This window comes from Equus quagga, unplaced genomic scaffold, assembly GCF_021613505.1.
Source record: "Equus quagga isolate Etosha38 unplaced genomic scaffold, UCLA_HA_Equagga_1.0 HiC_scaffold_8087_RagTag, whole genome shotgun sequence".
NCBI classification, from domain to species: domain Eukaryota; kingdom Metazoa; phylum Chordata; class Mammalia; order Perissodactyla; family Equidae; genus Equus; species Equus quagga.
In genome coordinates this window covers 7,214-18,310 of record NW_025794690.1, presented here as the reverse complement: position 1 = coordinate 18,310, position 11,097 = coordinate 7,214, and the positions used below count along the sequence as shown (strand labels likewise).

The following is an 11,097-nucleotide window of genomic DNA, read 5'->3' as shown; positions in this document are numbered from 1 at the left end:
TTGATTCTATAGTTTTAAAATATCACTATGGATGATCTGAGATTCATGCCTTATATAAGGTTAAAAAAATATGAGAAATATATTAATTTGATACTAACTGCTAAAAACCCACTTAATGACAATGGGGACACAGGAAGCAGAGACATGAAGACGGTGTTTCATTTTAGAGCCAGAAATAACATAACTGACTGACATATTTGAGAGAGGCTGCAGAATAATAAATCAAAATAAATAATGCCTTCTCCTTTGCTTATTTAAGCAACTGAGTAGATATGGATGGCATTTACTGATATAAAGAAAATTGATAGGTGGGAAAAGTTTATCATTGAGGATGGATGATTCAAAGTATACTTTATTACTCTCAGTCTTTTTATCAATAAGTAATGGATATAAGTTTTGTTAGAAATAAATTGAACTTTTCTTTAGTATTCAGTATTATTTCCAGTAACTTTTATTGAACTATAAAATATCACATTGATGTTCAAAAGATGAGTGATACATATAGAGAGTGGTTAATATTTTCAGCATCTGCTTACTCAAACTCAGATAATATTTCTCACAATGCAAACTCACAGATCCTCATTTTACTTCGAATGAAGTGAAGTTTTAAGGGGAAGAAAAAGTTCTGTTTTATAGAACTTTCTGAGTCAAAAGAATTGGTTGTGAGAACCTGAGTGCGGATCCAGTAAAGACAGTTATCATCTGTGTCTTTGCAGCACTTTTATAAAGGAGAACTTAAACTATGACATAAGTAATGAGTCTCTAAATATACATCCCTTCTTTGTCATTCTGACTTCCATAATGTCTAACTGGGAGATGCTGAAATATATTTCTTCCTTGAACCCAGGTGAGATGAAGTGCATCAGAATGAATTATTTCTGTATTAAGTCAGAGTGTCCCGACCACCAAAAAACAGGGAAAGTGCAACATTTAATTGATTTAAAACATAATCACATATGTACTTAAAATAAAGGTAAACTAGCATCAACAATATATGTGAAAAATTATTGGATGTAAGTACTGCAAAATACATATATTTATTTGAATTATATTGGTTGAGAAAGTAGTTTGGAGTTGATTAAACCCCTGACAGCCTCTTTCACATCTTTGTTCCTAAGGCTGTAGATAATGGGGTTCAGCAGGGAGATCACAACTGTAAAAAACACAGTGGCCACTTTGATCGGGAGCCATGAGCTCCTGGAGGTGGGCACGCAGTAGACAAAAAGGATGATCCCATGGAAAATGGTGATGGCAGTCAGGTGGGGAGCACAGGTGGAGAAGGATTTTGGAGTCCATTAGTAGAAGGCATCTGGATGATTGTGACAATCATGACAAGATAGGAGGAGAGGATAATCAGGAGGCTACAAGCCTCACTGAATACAGAAATGACTAAACATATCAACTGACTGAAATAGCTGTCAGAACAGGATAAAGAGATAGCGGCAGAATACTCACAACCAAAGTGATTTATGGTATTAGAACCACAAAAGGATAGTTCCAAAAGAGAGTATGTGATTGTCAGGGAACATATTCAAATCATATGTAGGTTCCAGCTGCTAGGAGGGTACAGAGTTTATGAGACATAGCGACTGTGTAGAAAAGAGGATTAGTAAGAGCCACAAACCAGTCACAGGCCATCACTGCTAACATGAACATTTCTGTAATCGCAAATGCACAGCCAAAGAAAAATTGTACCATGCATCCTTTGAAGGAGACAGCTGTGTCTTCCACAACTAAGATTTCTGGCAGTGTGGGTGTAAATACGCTGGAATAACAAAAACCCAAAAAGGATAAATGGCTGAGAAAAAAGTACAGGGGTGTGTAGAGTTTGGGATTGATCCTTATAATCACAATTATGCTTAAATTTTGTTTACTCTTACTTAGCCTGGAATGCAATACTGTCGGGGTTTGGGAAGGCATTTTATACTGAATGAATCAAATTAAAACTCATTAGCCTGGATTTGTATAATATGTCCATGAGCTATATAACCACATCTTTTTTTCACTACAATACAACTTCATTCACAACAGTATTTTAAATTTTTATTGTACAAAAACAATTCATTTATATTTTCTAATATAATATGTTTACACCTCTGAAACAGCACATCTACCCTGGTTCTTTTACACTGTGTCATTACTACACATGTTACTACATAACTCTTCCAAGAAAACATTGCTGGTTAATCTAAATGTCTTTTCTCTTACTCTATTTTCTTTCCACTCATATCTTCACAATATTTATGCAATGCCTGGCATATTTTGCTATTCTTATGGATATATGTGTGTCGATGTGCATATGTGTGTGTGTGTGTGTGTGAGCTTTTCCCCTGAGGAATATAATTTCTTTAGAATAAGACTTACATTTAACATATCATCTATGACCCTTAAAGTGTTTAACGTAGACATATTTTCAAAATCAGGACTATGGCCCTGGAAATAATGAAAGTAGAATTTAGCCTGTTGGTTATAATCACGAACTAAGTAGATATTGCTGTTAGTCAGCTCATGTAGGTTTTTCCTGTCAAAAATTTGTTAGATTCCAATATCCTTCACTTCAGATTGAAAAGATGATCCTAGGTAGAATCAACTCCCCAAAAGCCAGATCTTGATATATTTTTTTATTCAAGACTTCCTTGTTAGTGTTTAAAAATCCATACATATTCTGTCTCAAAATTGAAATTTTTGTTCAATTTTTTCCAATGCCTTAGTCAGAAAGTTGATGATTCTTGCTAAATATAACTTAATAAAGATACCAAGAAATGCCATTTTTGCAACTGTCAAGAAATTTTGGAGGAAACATAGACATGTCCTTGAGGAATAAACAGATTTTATACTGAATGAATCAAATTAAAACTCATTAGCCTGGATTTGTATAATATGTCCATGAGCTATAAACAGGTCTGGAAACTATACTCCATGATCACGTTGTTTGTTTTATGTCTAACTAACTGACTTTGGGGACACAGGCCTTGGAGCATCCTGACAAAATTTATTTTTATGAGCTAAAAACAAAATAATTAGAGGAAACTTCCTCTTCTGCAATTTAGAATATAATTTCTTCTAAACCATTAACATGTGGATCTTTATGTCTCAAAAATAATTTACCTCTGTATAAAGGCTATAATTCTTAAAATCATGAAAAAATTATAGTCACATCTATCCAATGACTCCAACATAATTATAGTCGATATGATGGGCTTTTTAGTATATTTTGCTTAAGTGTTGGCACATGTTTTTTTATAGAAACACATTTAACATGACGCTGTACAAATTTTTACTTTCAATAATTTGGGCTTATTGTTTGTTATATCCTAAATATGCATTCCTTTAGCTGGGAGTTGGGGGGGGGGGGTAAGGTATTTATCCCTATCTAGGCTGTAGATCCACTGTATTCTTCAGTTCAGCCATAGGGGTTAACGTGCTGATATTTTAAATCCAGCTATGTGATTCCTACACGTACTCCTCTAGGACACAAATCAGGAAATAAAGAAAGTAATGTTAAATATTGATCTGTCTTGGCATAGGCCTTCAAGGAAAAACAGTCACATTTATACCTACTACAGCCAAAATTTTAAAAGAAGAGCAGCATATGAATCCATTGGCAGAAAAAAAATTAACCTGTAAGCATCACTTAACACAACCATTAGTGAACTAAGATATTATCTAACATACACTTTTGCCTTACATTTGTGTAAGTTAACTGCTCATTCAAGAGTATTTACCAAAGTAAAACAACATCCTGTTCTAAAAGGATTTTGCAACTATTCACTCTTTTTTGCTTTTGTTTTATTTTCTACTAAGAGACAGAAAACTAAAGTGCAAAAATTAAAAGTTACATAACTTCAAAATCAATATTTAAGAATAAGATATTCTAGTTTTTAGCTTAGAGTCCTTAATGAATATATCAAATGTTCCATGATGCATGCTCAAACTTTCTAAATCTTTTTTCTCTTCTTAAAGATGTTTATTAAACTACACACACACACACAGGTTTTTATAGTATCTGATAGGAACAGTTACTTATATCCCCTTGTTGACAAACATTTAAAAATTAAAGTAAATCCTTTGTTACTACTGTGATACACTATGAGTATTGAGAATGTTGTTGTATATCCCTAAAGAGTAGTCACACAAGACATGATTTGATGTAAAGCATTCTGGTAAAGAAATTCAACTTCCATATGGAAATAAATCTCTTAATCATGACAGAAACAAGTAACATTTAATGGGTTAAATTAGAACAACAACATGTGGATATCGCTCTATTCTTTGCTTGTAAACCTTAATCATGATTACTAAGACACAAGTAGAAAAGGCAAGCTCTTATATTTAATCTCGACCAGTCTTTTCCCTTAAAGTAACCCAATGACCCATCAATTATTAGAAAACTTTGGTAAAACGTGTCTCAGTCATGAGTTATCTGTTATCTGCCATAGAGTTATCTGGCATTATCAAGAAATAATGTGTTTCTTGATGTAAATGTTTTAATCAATCTTTGGTAGAGTTTGAACCAAACTTTACATTTCTCCCTACACCCCTAACCACTGACTTGCAATTTTACTGTTCTATAAGAGGTAGATAACTTTCTCACACTTTGACTTTGGGCTTATCCATGTGTTTTGCTTTGATTCATAAAATAACAGCAGGTGATACCCTAACAGGAGTTTGAATTACGCTTTTGTGTTTGGGCATACATTATTGTGACTCAGCATTCAACATAGACCATTAGCCAAATGGTCCAACAAGGATGGCCTACAAACAGGTCTGTAGATTGAAGTTCATCTGATTAGCTCAGTCTTGACACTAAAGTGACCCAGTTGGTATCAGCTGAGCTAGCTTAATCAAGTCGCTGATTCAAAAGGATTGTTATTATTACATCCCACTGGAGTTCATGATTGTTTGCAAAAAGCAATTTTTGTCAATTTCAGTGATTTTGTCAATAAATCACTGGTGCCTGAATAAGATGTATGCATTGTATTATCAACATCCTGGTTGCTGTATTGTACTGTCATGGGGGAACCTGGGTAAAAGACATTGGGATCTCTCTATATTACTTACTACAAACAACTTAAAATAAATCTAAAATTATGTCAATAAAATTTCCAATAAATACATAAATGATATACAACTACTTTGACATAAATGGAAAAACTAGAGTGATGGGTACATATTTCCAAAATGTGTGCCATTTTCTTGTGCTACTACATAGAAAGAAAATATTGTATATTTCGTTATACTACCAATTATAATTTAACTAAACCATATTCTGGAGTGTGCCAAACTTAAACACAACACCAAGGGGCTGGTCCAGGAACTTTTTAAGGGACATATATTTCCTATTTATTTTTGCTTGTCTGTGAATCTTCCGATGCTAAAGTGGTTTGTATGGAATTAAATATATTTTTTTTAGATATTTATGGTTTTATGTTGAACAGCTCTTAATGTACTACTTTTATATTAAGAAATAAACTTCCTCCTTGCAAGATATAACACTTCAGATCAACTCAAAAATTCCACATGACTTCTATTGAACACAAATTTGTCCTGGGCAATCACACAGTCATGTATGCTAACACAGAGACTTTTGCGTTTCAATTTCTGAATCAAAAACTTAGTTTAAGTAGTCTAAGTTTTTATCCCTAACATTATTTGTAACATTAAAATTATTCACTAAACATTAGAGTGAATGGATATTGAACTGCCAGTTAAAAGGTTACCATATTCATGCACTGCTTTGCTATTGGACAATTCTTACCAGACTCTCAAAAAGAAATAATGGATATTTCTATCTTTATATTTTATCACAGAACAATCTAATATTGATTAACTTCTTGAGTGTATCTTTCACATCTTTGTTTCTGAGGCTGTAGATCAGTGGGTTCAGCATGGGGATGACCACTGTGTAAAAGACGGATGCTACCTTGACCATGAGCCATGAACTTTTGGAGTTAGGAACACAGTAGAGAAAAAGGATGCTCCCATGGAAAATGGTAATGGTGGTTAAGTGGGAGGAACATGTGGAGAAGGCTTTGTGGCGTCCCCTAGTTGAAGGCATCTTCATGACAGTAATAAAAATGAAAACATACGAAGTAAGAATGATCATCAGACTGCATATTTCATTGAACGTGGCAGACACAAACATGATCTTCTGGTTAATGTATGTATCTGAGCAGGAAACAGCAACAATGGCACCATGCTCACAGCCAAAATTATTTATGAAGTTATTCCCACAAAAGGATAAGGTCAACAAAAAAACATGTGAATATTAAAGAACAGGCTATACCCCAAGAGTATGATGCGCCCACCAACAAGGAACAAAGCTTCTGAGACATTACAACTGTGTAGACAAGAGGATTACAAACTGCTACAAATCGGTCATATGCCATCGCTGCCAACATGAACATTTCTGTCACGACAAATATGCCTGCAAAGAACAACTGCATGATGCATCCTGTGAAGGAGATGGTTCTGTCTTTCACAACCAAGTTTTCTAAGAGTTTAGGTGTAACTACTGTAGAGTAACAGAAATCAACAAAGGATAAGTGGCTGAGAAAAAAGTACATGGGGGGTGTGGAGTTTGGGATTGATCTTGATAATCACAATCATGCCCAGGTTCCCCACCACTGTGATTGCATAGATGGTCAGGAATACCAAGAACAGGGGCAACTGGAGTTCTGGATATTCTGAGAAGCCCAAAAGAACAAAGGTGACTCTGCCACTCTGGTTTTCTTCGTTCCTGTGGACAAAATATGAAAGTTTATCCACAGAAGTAAGAACCAAAATTTGAAATAAGTAAAAGAATAGAAGCACTGAGAAGTTCGATGGGTCTCTATTAAGAGTGTTGCTGAAAATGCTACACTTCCACTGTTATATTATGTCAAAAGTTAGTCTTCACTTATGTGATGATTACATAGTAAATAATAATTTTGTGTAAGTGGAATAATCAAAAACAAAGTTGAGACAGGAAGGATGAAAAACAGAGTAGACATCGTTATGTTTCAAATAATAAAATTCGATTTCCTCATAGACAGCTAATGCCAGTCATGAGGGGTAGATCAACTCTGCTGAATCTCAGCTTAGTAAAACTAATTGTATTAGAGGAAATACCTATCATGAGTTTCTACAGTTTCTTCCTTCTCACCTCTTAAGCTGTGAGATAATTAACTTATATGTTAAAAAAACTTTGAAATGCTAACATTCCTACAAAATGATCAATTTAATAGCTTCTTTGTTGTTCTGTGTTCTTTCCAGTGCCCTTCTGACTGCTAGTAACACAGTAGTCTCGGGACGTTCTGGAGCTGTGCTGTAGATGTGTTATAATCTTTTCACTTGTGTAGAACCAATTTTGAAAATGTTTAAATATTATTGATTGCATATTACATTATGCATCAGGAGGCATTCACAATGAAATGTATACTGTGTCTTCAGTGATAACAGTTGAAACAATATTGAACAAAAAGCTCTTCATTTTCCAATGTAGCAAATTTTTTAAGTTGGGTAAGTGACAAACAATAAGAACTATGAAGTACTTGAAAATGCATATAAATTTCAGAGTGCAGGAAAAATTAAATTTAAAGCTTTTCCAAGGATCAGTGTCAGGATAGAGAACTACCTCAACATGGCACCATAGTATTTCTTGAATATTACTTGATGTCAGTAGGTATTTCCTCAGGAGTAAAATGAGCATAGTAATAGTATAAAATTTAAGTCACTAGAAAGGAAATAGGTACTTTGATAACGAATTGAAATGCTATATGATATGACATCATGCACAGCAGATATTTAGCTTTCTTGTTTATTGGATTTATGAGTAATTGGTATGACATCAAAAACCTTATTCGGTTATGCAAATCAGGCCAAGCATGTACAAGTGTCAACAGGTGGGGACACTTTGGAATAGAATGTAGAATTTTTTACCTACAGAACCCACACAACGGAAATACTATAGGATTTCTTTGGGTACTTCATCTACGATGCATAATAAATGTTCCCCATTCTCCTACAGGTTTTTTCACCACAATAGAATATTCTCAGATCCCCACATTCTTCTGCCTGTAGGAAAGATATCTTCCAAAACCCCACTCCATGACAGATACTTCCTCTGTAAAAATCCTTCATAAGGTCTTAGCTGTGGAAAGATGGAGTATGGCAATTTTTCCCAGCCACATTCCTTCAATTTAAAATACTTTATGCAACATCGAAGGAACAATTTTCCATGATTACTTTAACCTAACTGCCAATGACATTTAAGATTTCAAATACTTTTTATTAGTTAACACATGAAGTTTACATAATTCAGCCTGGCTTTTCCAAAAATTCTTGTATCTATAAATTCAATCTCATTATCACTTAAATTCTTTTTTAGTCATGATGAATTTATCAAGCTCTGTTATGTAACACATGCTCATTTACTTATAGTTTATTTTCCCATTTTATCCTCACTCTTATAATGTTTTATTTTGCCACCTACCATTATTGGCATAGCTCACTGTTTCTTCTCTTTTGTATACATACAAACAATATTTATATCTCACAATTACCACGTGCTATATCCTATCATTCACAAATGTGATAGCTTTGTCACTTTCTTCCTCAGAGATCATAGGAAGTGTGAAGACAAGGCCCATTTTTTATTATTCTCTTTTGCCAAAATGTTTATTTCGTTGCCGAGTACATTGTGGCCACCCAATGAGAAAACCAGGATGAATATCATTTGAAAGAAAGGAATTAGAATGTGATAATGTAAACCCTCTCCTAGTCAAACTAAGTGGATTTGTGGGCTCTTTGTTCTATGCATGTGTTTGTGTACTGCAAAGATCACTAAAACTCCATATTTACCTTTAAAGTAAAAGAAAAGAGACTGAATCGACTCACCTAAATACAAAAGCACTTGAATGAGTCATTTACTGAAGAATTCTTTGTTAAGATTAATGAACTCCAGGAGTGCTCCTGCTTGATATTTAATTAAGGGAAATAGATTTGAAAACACTAGTAGGAGTCCAGAGAATATTTCATTAAATACTTCCTATAAGTTACTTTTTTCCCCCAACCTATTAGGAAAACTCAGAGATACCAAAGATAAGATCACATCTGAAAACAGAATTCTAACACCAAACTGTGTTACAAATATATGAATCAAGACCTCAGGGACATGGAGCCTAGAGAATACCACTGAAGTATTGTTTGAAGCCTGCAATTCAAGTAATTAGATGTAACACTGTCCCATATGATATCTTCGCTTTATATTTTGTTCCTAAAGCCCTCCTGGGGGCATTTGTATTATCAACTTTACTCAATTAATCTTAAGAAAAATAAATAACCCTGTATATGTCTTTAACTTTACAGGGACATAAAAAACAGAAATGTACAAAGGGAGAAAGCATCTATAAGACAATAGCTAGGAGAGTGACTATTAATTCATATTGATTTATTTTTCTATTTTCTCATAAAGGTATATTTATGTTCCTATGTTTCTAAATATAGAGCTGCCTAAACAATGTCACATTTTTATTTTTTGTTTGTTAATTAGTAATGTGTTATAAACCATTTTCTATTTACACTCTCAGTTTTACTAAAAGAAAACAATTTGTGTTGGCCTTTTAAGTGTAAGTACAGAGGCCTCAAATGTTCATATTTACTATTGAATCTGAAAAACATTTGGGGATTATACATTTCCTAAATATACGAGTTTATGAAAAGGATGATATATTCACTGATTTTGGTAACTCTATCCATCATGCCTTTAAAGACACAAATTAAATTTACCAGTGACTTGATGCAGTAGAGGATTATTTCTTACTAAAGCAAGATAAAGCATGCATTTCTGAACATTGACATTTCTGTTCCTTGTAGTATTATAGGGGCTGAGGTTTCTTCCAACTTGTAGCTTACCATCATTATGGGGCTTCTGAAGTTATGTTTCTCTTTTGTAAGTGAATAAGAGGCAATCATGGAACAACTCTGTGAGTACAGCTTTAGAAAAGATCAATCTCATTGAAGCTGACCTCACATACCACAGAGGGGAATCAAGGTCAAGAGATAGTCAAAAGTCTCAGAAACACTAAACCTGAGGAAGTACAGATACAAAGTGATATGGAGCGCTGGACTGGTAACATAGCAGTTAAGTGTGCACATTCTGCTTCAGTGGTCCAGGGTTTGCTGGTTCAGATCCTGGGCACAGACCTAGGCACCACTTATCAAGCCATGCTATGGCAGGCATCCCACCTATAAAATAGAGGAAGATGGCCATGGATGTTAGCTCAGGGCAATCTTCCTCAGCAAAAAGAAGAGGATTAGCAGAGGATGTTAGCTCAGGGCTGACCTTCCTCAAAAAGAAAAAAAGTGATATGGATCTGTACTCATCAAGGATATTGGTCTGTACTTTTCTTGTAGTGTCTTTGTCTAGCTTTGATATGAAGGTAATGCTGGACTCACAAAATTAATTTAGAAGTTTTCCCTCTACTTTTGGAAGAATTTAAGAAGGATTGATGTTAACGCTTCTTTAAATGTTTGTAGAATCCTCAACAAAAGACTAGTAAATTGAACCAAACAACATATTAAAGGGATTATATAATATGACCTAGTGAGATTTTTTCCAGGAATACAAGTGTGGTCCAACATAAGACAACCAATCAGTGCAATATACAACGTGAATAGAACAGAGGAATAAAACAACATGGTCAGCTCAATCAAAACAGGAAAAGCATGTGACAAATTGAAACACTCTCCCATGATAAAAACACTCAGAAACTATGACTAGTAGGGAACTTTCTCAACCTAATAAAGGCTATTATGAAACTAATAAAGGCCACTTATGAAAAATCCACAGGCAGTATAACAAATGATTAAAGACACCATGTGTGGACCTATACACGGTTCATCAGACCATGTTGTGGCGGTGTCCCACATGCAAAATAGAGAAAGATTGGCAAAGATGGTAGCTCAGGGCCTATCTTCCTCACCAAAAAAAAAAAAGAAGTATAAGCAAGAAAATAAGAAATAAGTGAATTGGACTTCACAAAATTTAAACCATTTGTGCGTCAAAAAACATTGTCAATAAGGTCAATAAAAAGCCTACAGAATAGGATAAAAGAT

The 11,097-nt window shown here is 34.2% G+C and overlaps 2 pseudogenes; both read right to left on the bottom strand.

The window, feature by feature from the left end:
- Positions 1-1,046: 1,046 nt before the first annotated feature.
- On the bottom strand, positions 1,047-1,920 carry LOC124232583 (olfactory receptor 5D16-like; annotated as a pseudogene).
- Positions 1,921-5,794: 3,874 nt separating this feature from the next.
- Positions 5,795-9,900, bottom strand: LOC124232582 (olfactory receptor 5D13-like; annotated as a pseudogene).
- Positions 9,901-11,097: the final 1,197 nt, after the last annotated feature.